The 23,014-nt window shown below is 39.2% G+C and overlaps 1 pseudogene; it reads left to right on the top strand.

Annotated features, from left to right (window-relative positions):
* Positions 1-507: 507 nt before the first annotated feature.
* LOC147978736 (uncharacterized) lies at positions 508-13,806 on the top strand (annotated as a pseudogene).
* Positions 13,807-23,014: the final 9,208 nt, after the last annotated feature.

The following is a 23,014-nucleotide window of genomic DNA, read 5'->3' as shown; positions in this document are numbered from 1 at the left end:
CAAACGAAGTCTTTGCATGCCTCTTCTACCAACTCTTTCCTTTGAGCAGTCTCATCTGTGGTTTATAATAACACGCGCTGCCACCTAATGACATCATCCCACAAAGAAAAAATAACATAGATCTGCGAAAATCACACCAGAGCCCACCACCTCTGTCAGAAGAAATGTTATAAATTGTCGGCAATTATACATCCTAAATGCACCTATACCTTATAGACTATGTGATTTAGGCTAAAGATAAAGTAACTAGAATATTTTGTCACTACGATAAATACATAAAGAACATATCCTTAGCTATTATTATAGATCATCTTTCTTTCACACAGAGTTTCCATTATAGATGTTTACTGTTGTGCGCTTTATTATTAGATGCTCATACCGTCTCACCTTATGCCAATTGGCTAAAATTACCTGCTCCTGCTTATAGCCTGATGGCCCAATGTATGTGAGGAATTGCCTTCCAACCTCGCTAAACACTTATCACTGCAGGGTCAAATCCTTCTCGCCATGGATGACAACTTATTTGTGCATTTGCTCCCAAAGGTAAGATCGCCTGACATAACCTTTTGTTGCCACCTACTCGTCTCTGCAGCATCTCCGAGGAATCATGTTCATTGTTAACTACTCATTCCACAGCTTGCCGCAACACTGGTCACCGTCACCAGGCAGCACATGCTGCAGTTATCCGTAAATGCCCTTAGAGTTACGGCAAGCCAATCAGTACACTATGACAAAGATGATGACAGTTTCTTTGCCACTGTTGAAATACATGTTCCAGCACATGAAAATATTCCTCAGTTTAAAACAACCATATTTGCTAGACACAACTGCCAAACAACAAACGCGGCTCATGAATCAGCGAGCGTTGCTACTCTACATTACATACAGCAAGCAGGCATTCTAATTATCAATGACCTGAATTTCCTTGAGCTTCAAAAGTGCAAAAAAGAGGTGGTCAGAGGCAAGTCATGGTCAGACATATTTGAGCATGAAACAGTCAAGCTAAAGAGAAAATTAGGTTCCTTAGAGAGGGAATTAGCATCTCTTAAAGAGAACAGTGATGTTCGTAAGCCAATCCAGCAACCCCAGGCAATAGAAGGGCCCGACCAACAGGTACAGGCTGAACCTTCTACATCATGCAATTTAATTATTCTTTGCTTAGTTCTTCCTAATTAGTGAATATATTTATCTATCTTAACACATATCCTAAATTCATATTAGACTAGAATTAAAAAACAGGGGATGCCTCATTGTGTTGTGTACAAACAGGGGATGCCTCATTGTGTTGTGTACAATCAGGGGATGCCTCATTGTGTTGTGTTGGAATAGAACACAAAGAAAATGCTGCAGAATAATCAAACATCCATTGCTGTTTATCTAGGATTATTGATTGCTCGATACAAATGTGTATGTATAACCTCTAAAAAATATAAATGGTACAGATATGTACCTCATATGACTTAGCTTAAATTTTTTGTTATGCTGCTGAGAAAATTGAACAAGTTTTTTGTTTGTGTATTGAAAACACGCGCCACCATTTTCATCTAAGAACTTCTACGCACAAGCTGATTCCATTCAACGGCTTGAATCTCAGCTTTACTAAGCATTTTATGTTTTCAACTGTCTTCCTGCCTGATGTTCCTTTAACTCTGTGTTTAAAGCCCTCAGCTGCATTGCAAATGTCAACACCGCCTACTGAACAACAGTTTATACAGCCTATTCCAGTTGCAGACACGGTCAGTCATATCCTGTGTTTTAATGTGATATATATCTTTGAACTACACTTCGTATACCACTACAACCACATGTAATTCCATTTCTGGTACAAACGGAGGATGAACAATACCAATGAACCAATGAATATATTTTCTAACTTCTCACTTCAGCCTCTTGCTACCTCTTTTAGCACTGCGTTGGTTTTCCCCGAAGAGGAAGGGATGATGCACAAAGTAGCGTAAGTATTTCCCTCAGTTTTTGAGAACCAAGGTATCAATCCAGTAGGACGCTACGCGCAAGTCCCTCGTACCTTCACAAAACAAATAAATCCTCACAACCAACGCAAATAGGGGTTGTCAATCCCTATAGGGCCACTTACGAGAGTGAGATCTGATAGATATGATAAGATAATATTTTGGGTATTTTTATGATAAAGATGCAAAGTAAAATAAAGAGGTAAATACACCACAAGTCACAGAACTTGCACGCGACGGTCAATTTAGTGCGTAAACTTGTAAAATACGTGTTTCTAGTCATCTAACTTGTCTTCTTGTTCATATACGGTGCTTTCTACCGTATCCGGCTGTATCATTACGGGTGCCAACGTGATGGGGCCTACAGTCAGTGGCTGAGGTGGTGGTAATCCGCACGCACTGTTTTTTTCTCAGATAGCACCCTTGCATTTTATTTATTTATATGCAGAAAATTCTCAAATAAAAGTAAAAAAAATTGTTGCACACAGTGGGATTTGAACCCACGACCGACCATGATTCGCCCCGCATAGAAGCCACCAAACCAACTGCACCTTTGCGTTTAACAGAAAAAATTATCTTTATATAACTAGACCATGCGAATTAAAGTAAAATCAAAACAGAGACAAGGTAATCCCCGCTTCGAGCTTGAGGGCGCAGTCCAAAAGAAACCTATATGCATTCATTCTGGAGTATATTTTCTTTTATGTACATAATTCACATTCAAACAAAAATTTCGTTCATTTGTCCTAAAAAACTATGTACATTCATTTGACCTATATTTTCGTATATCTAAATTTTCAAATTGTAAATTATTCAAACTAAAAAAAATGATGTTGATTTGTCCAAAGAAATTTATGTACATTCATGCTGCACTATATTTTTTTATCTAGATTTTAAAATTAGAAATATTCTAATTGAAAAAAATAGTTGATTTGTCCCAAAAATTTACGTACATTCATTTTACATTATATTTCCTTTTATCTAGATTTTAAATATTTAATTATTCGAAATCGAACAAAAATTATTTGATTTGTCCATAAGAATTTACATACATTCATTTTGAACTATATTTTCTTTTACCTGGATTTTTCAGTTTACATGTATTCGAATTCAAACAAAAGTTGAGTTGATTTGTTTGAAAAACATACATACATTCATTCCGCACTATATTTCCTTTTATATAAATATAAAAAATTTAAATTATTCATATTCAAACAAAAGTTTTGTTGATTTGTCCAAAAGAATTTACATACATTCATTCTATATTGTATTTCCTTTTGATCTAGATTTTAAAATTTAAAATTATTGAAATTTGGAACAAAATTTTGTTGGTTTGTCCAAAATAATTTACGCTCATTCATCCCGCACTATTTTTTTCAGGAATATATATTTAAAGTTAGGTACTATGTGCAAAAAATATTGTCTGTGCAGAAAGAAAATTATACATAGTTTGCCAGCACTGGGATACATAAATTTCAAACTATATAATACATAGCACTCTTATCTCTATTTAATTAGTGCGGTACGTGTTCAATAAATAGCACTAACTGTACATTTGACACATCAAACGTTAGTTGGTCTAGTGGTTTTCTATGCGAGGCGAAGGGCAGTAGGTCATTGGTTCAAATCCCATCCCGTTCTCCATTACTTTTTCATTTTATTTGAGGATTTTCTGCATAAATTAATAGAATGTAAGGGTCCTTTCTGACAAAAAACCGTCCTCAGCCACTGACAGTGGCCCTGCCATGTTGGCGCGTGTATGGATATGACTGGGTATAATGGGAAGCACCGTATATGAACGAGGTGACAAGTTAGATGACCAGAAATACGTATTTTACAAGTTTATGCACCAAACTGACCGTCACATGCAAGTTCTATGACTTCTGGTGTATTTACCTCTAAAATAAAGGCAAAGTAAATAGCAAAGTAAACAACTAAGTAGTAGGAGATTGATATGATAAAGATAGACCCGGGGGCCATATGTTTCACTAGTGGCTTCTCTCGAGAGCATAAGTATTCTACGGTGGGTGAACAAATTACTGTTGAGCAATTGACAGAATTGAGCATAGTTATGAGAATATCTAGGTATGATCATGTATATAGGCATCACGTCCGAGACAAGTAGACCGACTCCTGCCTGCATCTACTACTATTACTCCAGTCATCGACCGCTATCCAGCATGCATCTAGAGTATTAAGTTAAAAACAGAGTAACGCCTTAAGCAAGATGACATGATGTAGAGGGATAGACTCATGCAATATGATGAAAACCCCATCTTGTTATCCTCGATGGCAACAATACAATACGTGCCTTGCTGCCCTTACTGTCACCGGGAAAGGACATCGCAAGATTGAACCCAAAGCTAAGCACTTCTCCCATTGCAAGAAAGATCAATCTAGTAGGCCAAACCAAACTAATAATTGGAAGATACTTGCAAAGATAAACAATCATACATAAAAGAATTCAGAGAAGATTCAAATATTATTCATAGATAGACTTGATCATAAACCTACAATTCATTGGTCTCAACAAACATACCGCAAAAATAAGATTACATCGAATAGATCTCCACAAGAGAAGGGGAGAACATTGTATTGAGATCCAAAAAGAGAGAAGAAGCCATCTAGCTACTAACTATGGACTCGTAGGTCTGAAGTAAACTACTCACACTTCATTAGAGAGGTTATGGTATTGATGTAGAAGCCCTCCGTGATCGATGCCCCCTCCGGCGGAGCTCCGGAACAGGCCCCAAGATGGGATCTCGTGGATACAGAAAGTTCCGGCGGTGGAATTAGGGTTTTGGCTCCGTATCTGATCATTTGGGGGTACGTGGGTATATATAGGAGGAAGAAGTACGTGGGTGGAGCAACAGGGGGCCCACGAGGGTGGGGGCGCGCCTGGTAGGGTAGGGCGCGCCCCCCTACCTCGTGGCCTCCTGTTACGTGCCTTAACGTAGGGTCCAAGTCTCCTGAGTTGTATTCGGTGAGAAAATCACGTTCCCGAAGGTTTCATTCTGTTTGGACTCCGCTTGATATTCCTTTTCTTCAAAACCCTAAAACAGGCAAAAAAACATCAATTCTGGGCTGGGCCTCCGGTTAATACGTTAGTCCCAAAATAATATAAAAGTGGATAATAAAGCCCAATAATGTCCAAAATAGTAGATAATATAGCATGGAGCAATCAAAAATTATAGATACGTTGGAGACGTATCAAGCATCCCCAAGCTTAATTCCTGCTCGTCCTCGAGTAGGTAAATGATAAAAATAGAATTTTTGATGCGGAGTGCTACTTGGCATAATTTTAATGTAATTCTTCTTAATTGTGGTATGAATATTCAGATCTGAAAGATTCAAGAAAAAAGTTCATATTGACATAGAAAATAATAATACTTCAAGCATACTAACAAAGCAATTATGTCTTCTCAAAATAACATGGCTAAAGAAAGTTATCCCTACAAAATCATATAGTCTGGCTATGCTCTATCTTCACCACACAAAATATTTAAATCATGCACAACCCCGATGACAAGCCAAGCAATTGTTTCATACTTTTGACATTCTCAAATCCTTTTCAATCTTCACGTAATACATGAGCGTGAGCCATGGATATAGCACTATAGGTGGAATAGAGTGGTGGTTGTGGAGAAGACAAAAAGGGGAAGATAGTCTCACATTAACTAGGCATATCAACGGGCTATGGAGATTCCCATCAATAGATATCAATGTGAGTGAGTAGGAATTGCCATCCAACAGATGCACTAGAGCTATAAGTATATGAAAGCTCAAAAAGAAACTAGGTGGGTGTGCATCCAACTTGCTTGCTCATGAAGACCTAGGGCAATTTTGAGGAAGCCCATCATTGGAATATACAAGCCAAGTTCTATAATAAAAAATTCCCACTAGTATATGAAAGTGATAACATGAGAGACTCTCTACTATGAAGATCATGGTGCTACTTTGAAGCACAAGTGTGGTAAAAGGATAGTAACATTGTCCCTTCTCTCTTTTTCTCTCATTTTTTTCTTTTCCTTTTTTTTATTTGGGCCTTTTCTCTTTTTTATGGCCTCTTTTCTTTCTCTTTTTTTATTTTTCGTCCGGAGTCTCATCCCGACTTGTGGGGGAATCATAGTCTCCATCATCCTTTCCTCACATGGGACAATGCTCTAATAATGATGATCATCACACTTTTATTTTTCTTACAACTCAACAATTACAAATCGATACTTAGAACAAAATATGACTCTATATGAATGCCTCCGGCGGTGTACCGGGATATGCAATGATGCATGAGTGACAAGTATGAAAAAATTATGAATGGTGGCTTTGCCACAAATACTATGTCAACTACATGATCATGCTAAGCAATATGACAATGATGGAGTGTGTCATAATCGGAATGGTGGAAAGTTGCATGGCAATATATCTCGGAATGGCTATGGAAATGCCATAATACGTAGGTATGGTGGCTGTTTTGAGGAAGGTATATGGTGGATGTATGATACCGGCGAAAGGTGCGCGGTATTAGAGAGGCTAGCAAAGGTGGAAGGGTGAGAGTGTGTATAATCCATGGACTCAACATTAGTCATAAAGAACTCATATACTTATTGCAAAAATCTACAAGTTATCGAAGCAAAGTATTACGCGCATGCTCCTAGGGGGATAGATTGGTAGGAAAAGACCATCGCTCGTCCCCGACCGCGACTCATAAGGAAGACAATCAATAAATAAATCATGCTCCGACTTCATCACATAACGGTTCACCATACATGCATGCTACGGGAATCACAAGCTTCAACACAAGTATTTCTCAAATTCACAACTACTCAACTAGCATGACTTTAATATCACCATCTCCACGTCTCAAAACAATTATCAAGTATCAAACTTATCATAGTATTCAACACACTCATAAGAGAATTTTTATTATTAATCTTGCATACCAAGCATATTAGGATTTTAAGCAAATTACCATGCTATTTAAGACTCTCAAAATAATCTAAGTGAAGCATGAGAGATCAATAGTTTCTATAAAACAAATCCACCACCGTTCTCTAAAAGATATAAGTGAAGCACTAGAGCAAAATTATATAACTCAAACGATATAAGCGAAGCACATAGAGTATTCTAACAAATTCCAAATCATATATGTCTCTCTCAAAAGGTGTGTACAGCAAGTATGATTGTGGTAAACTAATAAGCAAAGACTCAAATCATACAAGACGCTCCAAGCAAAACACATATCATGTGGTGAATAAAAATATAGCTCCAAGTAAAGTTACCGATAGAAGTAGACGAAAGAGGGGATGCCTTCCGGGGCATCCCCAAACTTTGGCTTTTAGGTGTCCTTAGATTATCTTGGGGGTGCCATGGGAATCCCCAAGCTTAGGATCTTGCCACTCCTTGTTCCATAATCCATCAAATCTTTACCCAAAACTTGAAAACTTCACAACACAAAACTTAAAGTAGAAAACTCGTGAGCTTCGTTAGCGAAAGAAAACAAAAGACCACTTCAAGGTACTGTAATGAACTCATTCTTTATTTATATGGGTGTTATACCTACTGTATTCCAACTTCTATATGTTTCATAAACTATTTTACTATCCATAGCTTCATCAAAATAGGCAAACAACACACGCAAAACAGAATCTGTCAAAAACAGAACAGTCTGTAGTAATCTGTATCTAGCGCAAGATCTGGAACCCCAGAAATTATAAAATAAATTGCTTGATGTGAGGAATTTATCTATTAATCATATTAAAAAAGAATTAACTAAATATCACATTCCAAATAAAAATGACAGCAGTTCTCGTGAGCGCTAAAGTTTCTGTTTTTTACAGCAAGTTCAACAAGACTTTCCCCAAGTCTTCCCAACGGTTCTACTTGGCACAAACACTAATTAAACACAAAAAACACAACCAAAACAGAGGCTAAATAATTTATTTATTACTAAACAGGAGCAAAAAGCAAGGAATAAAAATAAAATTGGGTTGCCTCCCAACAAGCGCTATCGTTTAACGCCCCTAGATAGGCATAACAAGCAAGAATAGATCTAGGTATTGCCATAATAATAAGATAGATTGTTAAAACTCATTTCATATTCTCTACGTTCAGCAGCAAATTTTCTTTGAGGCAAGCAAAAGTAATCAAAAGGGCTAAATTTGTTGGGACAAAAGTCTCCAAGATCAACCATGGGAGGTATAGGTTCCTCCTTTGGTCCTTCATATTGCACAACCAATTCATCATTATAAGCATTCTTTTGATAGAACTTTCTGAGCCTATATTCAAGAGAATATCCCAATTCATTATCTCGAATAGCCAAATCATCATTAAGTTCAGAAATTCTATCAACTAAAACATTGGTAGGAACCCTTTTTCTAAGATTTTCATTGAAAGCAACATAGTCTAAAGATTGAAAACACATTATTTCTTCTTGATCAAAGAGGATGGTCTCTATGGGAGGACGACAAGCGTCCACCCTATAATGCGCAAAGATTTCTTTGGCCTCTTTTATTATGAATCGAAACTCATGAGCCAAAAATATAGTAACGGCACGCTTAACAGAAGAATGCTCAATATTAGAAAATTCTAGGAAAATACTTTGTATAGAAGGATGCATGTGCATGAATTGTCTCTCAAGTTCAACTACGAGCATGGCAATAGCGTCCGCAAGACTACTACTTCTATGAAGAATAGAACTACCCACAGAAGGTAAAGCACTGGCACAAGTAAAGAAATCTTGAATAACTCCTTTTCCAATAATATTACCACTACCAACATGGAATCTTTTTATATGTGAGATAGTGGGTTATTTAGTAGGAGCATCAAAATTATTATCGACAATAGTATCCCCAATTTCAGACATAGAGGCAAAGGGTAAATAACTAGCCATAACGACAAGCAAGCAAACTAACACACAAGCAAACAAAAAGCAAGCGGACAAAAAGGGCAAATAGAGAGGGAGGATAGAGAGAGAGAGGGCGAATAAAACGGCAAGGGTGACTTGGGGGGAGAGGAAAACGAGAGGCAAATGGCAAATAATGTAATGCGGGAGATAAGGGTATGTGATGGGTACTTGGTATGTTGACTTTTGCATAGACTTCCCCGGCAACGGCGCCAGAAATCCTTCTTGCTACCTCTTTAGCACTACGTTGGTTTTCCCCGAAGAGGAAGGGATGATGCAGCAAAGTAGCGTAAGTATTTCCCTCGGTTTTTGAGAACCAAGGTATCAATCCAATAGGAGGCTACACGCAAGTCCCTCGTACCTGCATGAAACAAATAAATCCTCGCAACCAACGCAAATAGGGGTTGTCAATCCCTATAGGGCCACTTACGAGAGTGAGATCTGATAGATATGATAAGATAATATTTTTGGTATTTTTATGATAAAGATGCAAAGTAAAATAAAGGCAAAGTAAATAGCAAAGTAAACAACTAAGTAGTAGGAGATTGATATGATAAAGATAGACCCGGGGGCCATAGGTTTCACTAGTGGCTTCTCTCGAGAGCATAGGTATTCTACGGTGGGTGAACAAATTACTGTTGAGCAATTGACAGAATTGAGCATAGTTATGAGAATATCTAGGTATGATCATGTATATAGACATCACGTCCGAGACAAGTAGACCGACTCCTGGCATCTACTACTATTACTCCACTCATCGACCGCTATCCAGCATGCATCTAGAGTATTAAGTTAAAAACAAAGTAACGCCTTAAGCAAGATGACATGATGTAGAGGGATAGACTCATGCAATACGATGAAAACCCCATCTTGTTATCCTCGATGGCAACAATACAATACGTGCCTTGCTGCCCTTACTGTCACCGGGAAATGACACCGTAAGATTGAACCGAAAGCTAAGCACTTCTCCCGTTGCAAGAAAGATCAATCTAGTAGGCCAAACCAAATTGATAATTCGAAGAGACTTGCAAAGATAACCAATCATACATAAAAGAATTCAGAGAAGATTCAAATATTATTCATAGATAGACTTGATCATAAACCCACAATTCATCGGTCTCAACAAACACACCGCAAAAAGAAGATTACATCGAATAGATCTCCACAAGAGAGGGGGAGAACATTGTATTGAGATCCAAAAAGAGAGAAGAAGCCATCTAGCTACTAATTATGGACCCATAGGTCTGAAGTAAACTACTCACACTTCATCGAAGAGGCTATGGTGTTGATGTAGAAGCCCTCCGTGATCGATGCCCCCTCCGGCGGAGCTCCGGAACAGGCCCCAAGATGGGATCTCGTGGATACAGAAAGTTACGGCGGTGGAATTAGGTTTTGGCTCCGTATCTGATCGTTTGGGGGTACGTGGGTATATATAGGAGGAAGAAGTATGTCGGTGGAGCAACAGAGGGCCCACGAGGGTGGGGGCGCGCCTGGTAGGGTAGGGCGCGCCCCCCTACCTCATGGCCTCTTGTTACGTGCCTTGACATAGGGTCCAAGTCTCCTGAGTTCTATTCAGTGAGAAAATCACGTTCCCGAAGGTTTCATTCCGTTCAGACTCCGTTTGATATTCCTTTTCTTCGAAACCCTAAAAATAGGCAAAAAAACAGCAATTCTGGGATGAGCCTCCGGTTAATAGGTTAGTCCCAAAAATAATATAAAAGTGGATAATAAAGCCCAATAATGTCCAAAACAGTAGATAATATAGCATGGAGCAATCAAAAATTATAGATACGTTGGAGACGTATCACCTCTTTTAACTCTGTATTTAAAAACCTCAAATGAATTACGGGTGTCAACACCACCACATGAACATCATTGCACTGAACTTTTCACTATTGCCAAGAAGGTCAGTTATTTCCCCTTTTCAGCTAATCTATATGCATGCTGCAAGTACGCTTTCAATACCTGTGTAATAACATGTCCTGACCATGTGCAGCCCAAAGAGAACAACAAAGGCGATGGCCCCTTCCTGTCAGCTACAACATCAGCTCATAAATTACCTTCTTCTAGGTAAGCGAGTACATGCACACATTTCCAATATCTTATCACTCAAAAACTCACAAATTATCTTGTCAGTGCCATAACTCTAACATGAAAGGATGGCGTTGGCGCAATAAGGACTTTGTTTGCCACCAAGAAAGAATCCACCAATGCTTAGATGCCAAGGGATCAATTAGCAATAGCACAAGTTCTATTAGCTCGTGTAGTATATGCTGGAACTCTTGGTTGTACGCTTTTGAGTAGCCTATATGAGGTAACAAACAAAACACCTCTTCAATATCAATGTATTATACTTTCATGATTTCATCTACTAAAAATGATTCTACAATCTATTTAGAATTTGTATGCTTTTATAAACCATAGTAACATATTGCTGTTAACAAGGTAGATTAAAGTTCTAGGGCCTGGTCAACACTTTTGCCTCATTTACTTCTGAGAATAGAAAAAAAATCTAACTCTCAAGAGAGGGCTGCCTACAAATTGCTGTTTTCACACGATTGTCCAAGTACCCACAATAGCCAAATACTATGTTTGTCGCATATTTGAAAAACCAGTGTTTGGCACTCATAAAGCCATGGTCAACCCCAGTCATACATTCCCTTATTTAAAATTCAAACTAAGCTATTTTCATATTCTATGGATATCATTGTTAGGCATTGAAATCTGTTATAAAATATTTACTTAACGTATCTATAATTACCAGTGTAATGTTTCCTGCTTTAGAGTCCATGCTTGTATGGTAAACGTTACAAACTTAATATTTAATCCTAAGGTTTAGGCTCTCATTAACCTAATACTGATTCCAGTCGACAAGCAAATTGTGGCAAACTCACGCACTATTATCATGAAATTTAGCTAGGTATTGCCCTCCTTGCAACCATGAAATCAATAGCCAACCTCCGTATAGAAAGCAGATCAAAGAAAAGCTAGGATGTGTACACTAAAAAAGAAAACAGGAAGTAGAAAAAAAATGGAAAAGGGGAAAAGAAAAAGGGATCTTCCCCTGCACCCTGGGCCACGCCAGCCCAACAGGCCAAGTTGGCCCGGCCTCCCCCTCTATCATCTCCCACCCCGCACACTGTTCCTCCGACCGTGACCCCTTCCTCACCGCTCGTCCCCGCTGGACCAGGCGCGGCACCCGGCGCCGCCACGTCGCCGACGAGAGGATAAGATGCCCCCGCCTCCTCGGTCCTCTCCCACCTGCTCCACCCACTCCCACTCGTCCCCTCGCCCCCTCCAAGGCCTCTTTTCCTTCCTCCCCTCCGCCTCGCCATACACCCAGCCTCCCCCCTACTCAGCGATGTCAGCAAGAGTCATCCACGCCTGTGACAACAAAGGTAATTCACCACCCAAGTTCATTGATCCCTCATTCTCCACTTTCCCCTCACCTCAATTTCTTTCTTCCAGCTGAGATCCAACAAATCACGCATGGACGACATGGACATTGGAGCTGTATGTGACGAGGGATCTTCAGCCTCGGCATTATTGAGGACAAGAACACCTGAACCCAGGGTAACATTCTGAATCCCTATTGTGACTCATTTCTCAGAGGAAGAGTTTCATATGAACAGTGCAACCGTTTTCCGTGAAACAACCAGCCTCCAAGAAAACAAACTACATCTGCATACGTACATCACAAATCTGCATGTTCTATATCTTTCGGAAGTGGGAGGCCACTTGATCACACTTAATCCACAAAGATTTCAGATTTTAGAATGTGCCACTTTAATATCTGTTATGCGGCCTCTGTTACACATAATTTGGTCCTAGAGATGTCAAATTTCGCAGGTTATTAGTGCTGAAAGCATTATTGTTCTACATTTTGAATGTACTGGTCATGCCACTCTTTTTTCCCTTTCTCTGTAGCTAAAGCCTTAGTGAGAATGTTTAGACTAATTTTTCACTTTGTAGCACTTATTCCATGTGAGGCACATAGCATATTTATGTCATCAGGACATAATAGTGTCATCTCAACTAAAGAAACTTGAAAGGGTGAATTGTTTCAAATCCATGTTGTGCTTCAAACTCAGAAGACTCGAAAAAACATAATTCTCTTTGACCTCTCTTACACTAATCCTTTAGGAAATGTTTGAAATACTTCTTCCATATTGAGATGCAATACATATAGTCAGGGACACGCTTTTGAATTCATATAGATAGTTCATCATAGAAAATATAGTGCACTATATTTTGCGTTATATATGCATTTAGAATACATCGTTATTATTTTAACAATCATTCTCACTGGTTCCTAATCATGATATTTGACATACCATTACTTTTCCTCCACAGGAAGATGCCTACCTGATAGTAATTCCTTATGCCCACATATTTGACCTTATGCTAAAAGCTTTGAAGTTGCCCCCTGCAAGTTACTATCACAAGATATGTCCAGGCGGCAAGAATCGTGTGACGGTTACTTTCAATTCTTCGTTGCAATTGATTGATGGTTTGCTTGTTCCGACCTCAATATCGGGTGCAATTTTACATGCATATGAAGATGCGGAAGACAGTGCTGCTATCGCAGCTATTAGGTACATGGAAAATGCATACGGCAGATAAATGAGAGACTACCACTACACCCATGTCAAGAGGCTAGAAAATGAAGTCAAGCATCTGGTCAGATGGTTAGTAGCAGCGAACAAGACAATCAAGAAGCTACGCAAAGGCCGGTACTACGCTGTCAGATATATGAGTTCATATTCTATTCAAATGCAAAACACAACGACTGCTCGACACTTGAAAGGGCAAGATAACACCAAAGGGGCTGTGAAATCATCACTTGCAAGCATTGAAAAACTGACACAGAGGCTGCGCTATATTGGTACGAAGTCTGAACAGCGCCTGGAGACTACAAAAGATAGCTTTTGGTGAACTTCAGTCAATATGCGCTCACCAGGACGCTTCTAAGCTTACTAGAACAGCTTCCTTTTGTTTCATATCAAGCAACATGGTCTATTGGTCCTTTTGGAGCCCTCTAAGTAAGATATGTATTGTAGCCTTCCATTGCTACATCTTTGACTAAAAGCAGTGTATCAACTTTAAATTGCGTTGTTATCTCTATGGTTAAACTCACTTTGTCATCGCTTGTTCTTTATGTAAATAACTGTCTTTCTCCTACTATTTTCAGAAGACTACATAGTTAAACCACCTCTTTACTGTCCATGTATTGAAGTCCATGACCGTATTTACTCACATACTGTGTACGCTTTTGAGTGGCCCACGAGCTAGCAAACAAAATGCCTTTTCTATATCAACGCCATGTACTAAGAATGCTTCCCAAAAAAATCTATGTCAAGGACAATCTAAGAAGCTTAAAAGAAAAACATGGCTTACAAAAAAACATAAGTCTCCCAAAAAACGTTAATTCCATACAAAATTCACAAATATTTTTAAAAGATTTCATAAATTTTATAAAAAATACTAACTAAACTAAGAACAACGCATCCATTCCTCACAGGAAGAAAAATACCTCCTCCATTCCTCGCAGAGGGAAAAAACCTCATCCATTCGAAACACGGTAGTGCCACTCACTACTGCACCGCGAGTCACCCCAGGCCCATGTACACCATCCCAATGCGAGTAAAATAGGAGCATACGCCTCCACTTCTGACCCCTACAAAAAAAGACGCCTCTGCTTTCAGTCGTAAATATCACCCTGATTATAGCACATAAATAACCTACCCGGCTGCTCAGAAACGCCCTTCTCCCCATTTCACTCACCCTCTGCCTCTAGGGTTTCCCCTGATACAATGGCGAAGTGTAGGATCTGCCGCCAGTACTGGAGACACCTTGCCAAGCACCACGGCTACGCAGATCCAAGCCGCCGTAGCGCACCCAGTCATCATCGCCGGCCCTCGTCTTCTTCTGCGGCAATGACCCAATATCACGCGTGGGACGAACCCCGTCGACAAGCGTCGTTTTCTTCTTCCTCAACGACGGCCACCGATTCCGAATCCCAACAGGTGCGACTCACACTGAGTTTTAGAATCACTCAATCTTACTTTATCCATGAATCCACCACCTCATCTTTGACCAGCCTCTCCATCCTTTGGCAAATACTTCAAATTTTCACAAATTTTCAGACTTTTCTGACATAATTACATACAACCTCTGTCGTTATTTACTTCAATGGTTTATATACCTGCTATGCATCACACGATCCATACTCTGGGCGTGGTGCTGACAATTTAAACTATAGGTGGTCAAAGAAGGGATATTGTTCTGTTACTCTAGCAGAATACTTTACTATCGAGTAAACATGTGTGGTGAAAAATCTTCAGTTTTTTTGTTGTACCCAAAAAAAACATCATCTGTTCCTCTTTTGTTTCTGTATGTCTCTAAATATTGGGCAACCTCGCCAAGAGATGGGCACACATAAATGTTTCCCCTATATTTTTTTCGTTTGCTTGCCTGCCTAGAAGAGTATGGTGATGGTATGGATTGATCATATCCGAAGGTCATTATATGCAAGCCTTATCTTTCCTGAGAGGCAAATAATTAGAAACATGGTTCTTTACTATTTCAGGTATAATTTTCATCTTTGTCCTGCTGCTTAGTTCTGCTCCCTGCTATGCTACATACCATCTAAGTATTCTAATCTTTGTTGGTGTGCGGTTTGGTATGCTTGAGGTGGGGGTGTTTTGGCTGTCACAACACTTGGGTTCTCCATATGAAATCAAGGGAGGAATACCTTTAATTCAAAAAAATGTCCTCGTTGTCGGAGTATTGCCTAAGATGGTCAAAGCTAATTATTTTATCCATCTACTCCTTCGGTTCGTGTGTTACTGACGAACTGGTTTAAAACCTTTGTTGGAGCTTATCAGGCTTGATCCTTCGCCTACCCCACTCCCTATAGTGGTATTTCTGAAACTTCGTTGCGCTTGCTTTTCCCCGCAACAAGAAGTAATCCAATCACGGGTGCATGCGGTACTACGTGTGAGAGCATCAAACTGCTCATTCATAAGACAAAATTTCAATTTGACTGCTCTTTTACAGTGCATGATTTAATTGTACACCCACAATTGCTATTCCATCAACCAAGTATCTAATGTATCACACTAACAATTCTCATGGTATTTATACAGGGTGAAGAATACGAACATCTGGAGTACATCATTCGAGGTGATCCAATGCCAGGCTACAATGCTTACCAACATGTTCTATTATTCTCCATAGTTTACCTATTCTTCACAACTTAAGATATGTATATATGGTGGTTAGATTGGTGAATTTGAATTGGGGCTTGAGAGGTTGTAGTACCTTGACTTATGTTTCTGATGCTACGCGAAATCAAGGGCAATTATTTTCCACTTAAATTCAGTACCGATCATAGAAAAACATATATAAGGCCAATCAATAATACTCAACTAAACTAACTTGCTTACTATGTTCTTCCTACCATAGGTTTAAAGTTTAACTCTACTACTCTCTTGATGAAATCTTAGTCTCCTAACAATAGATATTATTCGACCTTCGTACTTGTACCGCTTCATTTCGATCTTACCAAAACAAAACTAAATTCAGGACCACCCCTTGATATCCAATACTGCGGAGAGCTTGAAAAGTACTGTCACTGGGGCAATGAAGTGAAGCTCTATCGGCACCATGTGGACAAGTTGTATGCAATGTTCCCCCGCAAAATACCAGATATCAAATACTATGTCTGCACCGTCAACAAAACATTCGCACAGCAAGGCCAACGGATGGTACGCTCCTTCCTTCCACTTAATTGGAAAAAATGATTATCTTTACTATGCCCGACAACTAAACTTTATTGCTAAATATTGAAAAAACTTTGTACACCGCTATTAGCACGAATATTCATATTGTTTGATATACATGTTTCCATCCTTACTATATTTGTTCTGCTTCACTACAGTTCCATACATCCATAAACAACCAATTTACAACTTATATTCTACATACGAGAGAATGTAGCTCTGCACCCTTCTTTTCTTTCTTGCCATTATTTACTTACAATTGTTCTCACTGACTATATTTAAACTGTGTTCATTCGAAGCTTTTTATTCAAAGTCAAACAACGCTCTGCAATCCACTTAATTAGTTCCTTTCGTGTACAAGTATTTTCCGGTCCACTACACCAAAGAAAACCTCAAAAAATACATTAAGCCAGATGATGACATGCTCAAGGTCAAGCTCGCAAACATCAGTCTGCACACCAATTGTCGTATCATACTGGGAACAGACAAAAGAGCAACAATAACCAGAAACTGGTCAGAGTTCCGCCGCTGTGCAAGCATCCATGAAGGAGATATATGCGCCTTCCGTTTCAACCTTACCGCAGAGCACCGCCTGACTCTCATCATCCATGTGCTCTAAATGGACCATCAACAGCAACACAAGCCTTCTGCACGCATAGCTTGTGGCTTTAAAAACATCTAATTTGGCTCTATGATAAGATGAACCTTACCTGTGGTCTCCAATGATGCCATGCATTGCTTTTGTAGAACTGCCGCCTATATTATAATCTATGTAACCCCGAATGCTATTACTCATGTGCACCACATCCATCTACTGATCTTTCGCCAAGCATAATGCTTATTCCTTTCTTTCTAATAGCATTATAAATATTCTGTGTACCAATCTGCCCCTAAATATTTTTATGTTTACTCTCACAATACATGCCTTACTCTCGCCCCTTGCGCCTTCGGCGCAACGGGTCATCTAGTGCTATGAAAGGTCAAAGGAGTCCTAATAGTAACATTTTGTTGACGTATGTATGGACCTGGTTCAGGCCCTATTTGGTTCCAAATAAGTCACCAACTTATAAGTCAAAAAGTAAAAAAAGTAACTTATTTTGCCAAACGGACCCAACTTATAAGTCACCCCAACTTATAAGTCATAAGTTGCTCCACCCCAACTTAAAACTTATAAGTCACCTTTTTTTGCATGGGTCCCATCACCATCACCTTTACATTAAATAACAAGGTGAGAAGGTATGTTCAGATGACTTATAAGTCAGATGACAACCAAACAGGCGTGACTTATAAGTCACTGGTTTTAAGTCACCTGACTTATAAGTCAGGTGACTTATTGGAATCAAACAGGCCCTCAGCTACGTGGCTCCGTCTCTCTCCCGTCAACGTTTTTTTTGAAATAAAACGAAATTGTATTCATTAGCAATAACCAATACATCGTTTGTGAGAAGCGTCACAATTTCACCAATAGGCTCCTCAAACCAATCCGAAGTCGAAAAAAATCTAGCTAATCTAGCAAGTTCATGTGCTACTTTATTTGCCTCTCTATTACAATGTTCGAATTTAGTCATGATAAAGTCACAAGCATAGTGATAGCAGTCATCGAAGATTGCCGCCGCCGCTCCCGCTGAATGTCCTCCGTCCTGCATGGTCTCAATCACCTCAAAATTGTCAGAGTTGATGATTAGGCGATGACATCCCACCCTTTGCGCTAAATTTAGGCTAAATTTGAGAGCTAAGGCTTCTGCCATGAAAACATCCGCGCAGTAGTCTATCTCTCTCGTCAACGTTGGTTACAAGGTGCCGTAGGAGCTCGTGCCGATCTGAATATTATGTTTATCAACGCCAACCATCTATACGGAGGCGGTTTGGATGTCACGCATCACTTGACTTGAATGCACACATACGATAGTCAACTGCTGAACGGCGAAAAGCATTGCCACCTGCTCTGCTTCTTGTATAATATACCAATAATTAATCTATCTAGGTAATAGGTATCATAAGATTCAATGCAAGAACAGCTGCTTGGCTACATCAGGCTGGTTGTAACAGGGAGTATCATATATTAATATAATGCATATCATACTAGTGTATGATACTACCTCCCTAATAAATAGTATCATATATTAGTATCATGTACTACTCTATTTATTGGCATGCACGACACAAAGTAGCATAGCATTTATTATGATACGGTATCATGATATGATATTATACCCTCTCTTTCTTCATTTAATGTTATGACATCTCATCAAAATTGCCTAGTTGTCAATGCATGATACTAACTATGATACTACCATTACAACCAGCCTCATGGTCTCCATCGCCACGGTTGTCCAATGTTCCAACAAAGACCTCGCATTAGGACGGACCTCGAGGCGAATATCCGGTGTCTCCTCTCCTCGTAATCACGCATGTTTTGCGTTCAGAGCTCAGAGTTGGTGTGACTGTGTGCATCGTCCATGTCTCGACTAGTCGTTTGACGTTGAGTCGTTGCAGAGGGCAGAGATACTTGAATAGTTAACATCTTTGAAAAGAAACACGTACTAGATCGTAATATGCACGGCAGTGATTGAGGCTTTGAGATCTTTTACAACCTTTGGTCTGCTTGCGGTGCTGCTGTTGCGACCCGGTTGGAGCTGTCTGGACCTTTTGTTTATCGGCGGGCGATCAATCGATCAATCGCGGCTGCATATCGAGCCCACGTTGAGGTGTCCGGCTCCAGCTTTTGCATGTCATGCCATGGCATGGAGCCGGTCAGTCAATCGGCCGGGCCAGACAGAGGGACAGACACCGTCACACCAGCCAGCAGCAGCTGATCGGCCAGGCGACGCAATAAGAGGCAACTTGCGCTGTTCCTCTTCTCTTCCCTTCTCCTCTCTTCTTCTCTGTCCCATGCACGAGCTCTCTGTCTCTCCTTTGGTCGATCACACAGACAGACAGACAGATAGATAGACAGGTGAGCTGATGGAGACGCATGCATGCAGGTTTAATCATAGATTTCATGGATCGCAGTAGGACATGCATGGTCGTACGTACAGATCGCTCTTGCTGGATAACTCGAGGTTTTCGAGGTAAATACATTAGAAGTCACAGAACTTGCACGCAATGTTCAGTTTAGTGCATAAACTTGTAAAATACGTATTTCTGGTCATCTAACTCGTCATCTCACGCATATACGGTGTTTTCAACCGTATCCCTACGAGTGCCAACGTGGCAGGGCCACCATCAGTGGCTGAGGCTGTTTTTTTTTAAGAAAGGACCCATACATTCTATTTATTTTTACACAAACAATCCTCAAATAAAATGAAAGAAGCTGCAGCGCATGATGGGATTCAAACCGATGAGCTAGCATGATCCGCCTAGCGTAAAGAGCGACTAGACCAACTAACAGTTGACGCTTCCTCAAAAAAGAAAATCTAACAGTTGACGCTAAAATGCACAGTTAAAGCTATTTAACACGTACTGCATAAAAAAATAGAAATTAAAACGACAAAAGGGTTTGCTGAAAAGGGAAAGTCCCAGTTTGATATTATGGCATCGTGTACAAGTGCCAACCATCAGGCCACACCGACACTTAGTAACACAAACAAATTTTATCTTGTATATTATTTTTTTTATGTAAGATAGATTTGATTTTAGTTTATCAGTGATAAATAGAGATAAAAATGATAAAAGTGTTATGTATTGTATAGTATAAAATTTATGTATTCCAATGGCAGTGAGCTATGTTTAATTTTTTTACGCAAAGATAGATCTTTTTTTGCACATAGTACCTAACTTTAAATATATATTCCCGCAAAAAATAGTGCAGAATGAATGAATGCAAATTCTTTTGGACAAACCAACGAAAATTTTGGTTGAATTTGATTTTTTAAAATTATAAAATCTGGATAAAGGAAATAAAATGTAGAATGAATATACGTAAATTCTTTTGGACAAATCAACAAAAAAATTGTTTGAATTCGAATAATTCTAAATTTAAATATTTATATAAAAGGAAATATAGTGCACAGTGAATGTACGTATGTTTTCGGACAAATAAACTCAATTTATGTTTGAATTCGAATAAATGTAAATTTAAAAATCTAGATAAAAGAACGTACAGTGCAGAATGGATGTACATAAATTATTCTAGACAAATCAAATATTTTTTTTTGAATTTGAAAAAAATTAAACTAAAATCTAGATAAAAGAAAATATAGTGTAGAATGAATGTACATCCTCGAGCCCGAGGTCTGAACTTTTTCATAATAGTAGTCCAAGTAACTTTGGTTTTAGTAATGAAAAAATTCGGACAAATCAACGGAAATTTTGTCTAAATTCAAATAATTTTAAATTAATAATCTAGATAAGAGAAAACATAGTTCAGAATGTGTACTTTTACTCTTTGATATATATCTTAGGAGTCTTAAATAGGGTGCTATCTAAAAAAGTGCATGCGGATTACCACCATCTCAGCCACTGACAGTGGGCCTCTCCATGTGGCATGCATAGGGATACGACTGAATACCGTAGAAAGCACCGTATATGAACAAGAGGATAAGTTAGATGACCATAAACACATATTTTATAAGTTTATGCACTAAACTGAACGTTGCGTGCAAATTCTTTAACTTCTAGTGTATTTATCTCTTTCGTCTTGCGTCCGTCCGGTCCGGGTTTGGTTGGAGGCACGGCGGGTGAGCTGCCAGCACGCCCGTGCGTGGACCTGGAACCATCCGCCCGAACTGTCAGCGAGGCCCCGGCTAGTACGTGTGCCATGCTCGTGTAGGTCGCCGGTCTGGTTGCACCTACAGCCCAGAGCCGAGCACGTTTCCCTGGTCTTCAGGTGTCGCTGTACGTACGTACAGTCAGCTGAGCTGGGCGATCGAAAGCCACACCCTTATTTATATAATGTGCGAATAATTTTAAAAAATTATCATTGAATGAAGCCAATTCGACGGTGCAGGGATAGCAAATCCGAGCACTAATGGCTGTTGGATATCATCTACATTTCATCAGATTCTGCCATATGTACAATCTAGAAGACTCCATGGTTGAACTTAAGTATAATGCACAAACCTCAAAACACAAGCACTTCTCTTTTTTTATAAAATCTTCTGTATCATCATTGTCCAAACTTTCTTTTTCTAGATGAATTGCCATTATTTGTTTTACTTTATGTTTTACAATGCACAATTTCATGAATCTTAAAATAAATTAATTTTTTATAAAAATTAATTAATTTTAAATGAAATGAACTATAAGAATTAAACGAACATCTACATCATGTATATATATGACTCGAAGCTTATATGCTATAGTGTGGTATTTATTGCATGTTTATATATTAGCAAAGTAATAACTAGTAGTATTATGTGTCACACCTCAGCATCTTAATTTCTACCACTACTCTCTTCTGTTACTGATTCAGCGATGATAGGACGTACAATTACTGCAAGGCTGCAAACGAACAGCAGCACCGCCTGTTTGCAGTGAGAAGACGCTGGTACATGCCACAGCTGCGGCGGCGGCCGATCGACCGACGGGCGATGCGTGGCCATGCATGTATTATTGAATTTATACTTTAGTCAACTCATTTAAAAGTTCAATTGATATAAAGAGACGGGTAATATATTTCAACACACCCCTCATATGTAGCCTATTTTAATTCACAAACATAGGATCGATGTAGACTACGAAGTCATTTTTTTAATACTACATTAGGAGGGTTTTAAACTCAAGACTTCTTAGCTCTGATAGCATGTACTTCCTCCGTTCGAAATTACTTATCTCGGATATGGATAACTAAAATATGTCTAGATATATCCATTTCGACGACAAGTAATTCCGAACAAAGAAAGTAAGTTTGGAAGCATATCAACCTATCTTGTAGGCAGTTGATTGCATGTTTATATAGGATCAAAATAGCCCTACATCACGGCGTATACAAGGAAAAAATTGAAGTACAAGATAATTAGAGGTAGCTACGAATCTTAACAAACTAGACAGGTTCGGTTTAGTCTTATCTCTGACTTAAACCAACCGTACAAGATATCTAGATGATTCTAGACTATTCTCAACATGCATGATGTATCAAGTCGAACAAGACGGCAATGATTTTCCAAGCTTGATTAATGTTATTTGGCGAATGTCAACGGGAAGGGAGATGGCAAGCGGACGTTTTTTTCCTGACAGTTTTAGTTGCTTCGCGAGATCAAATGGTGACAGTTTTAAATAAAAAATACCGTTTTCTGAAGAAGCCGCCATGTTGTTTTGAAGAAGTCGTCATCCCCTCCCCGCAAACATTCGCCAGCTAAGAGGGTCCGGCTTCTATATATCAGGACATACAGCGCTACAGCAGCGTCCGGTCGGCGGGC

This window comes from Triticum urartu, chromosome 3A, assembly GCF_056163025.1.
Source record: "Triticum urartu cultivar PI428250 chromosome 3A, HENAU_Tu73, whole genome shotgun sequence".
Lineage (NCBI taxonomy): Eukaryota > Viridiplantae > Streptophyta > Magnoliopsida > Poales > Poaceae > Triticum > Triticum urartu.
This window is presented reverse-complemented; position numbering and strand designations above follow the sequence as displayed.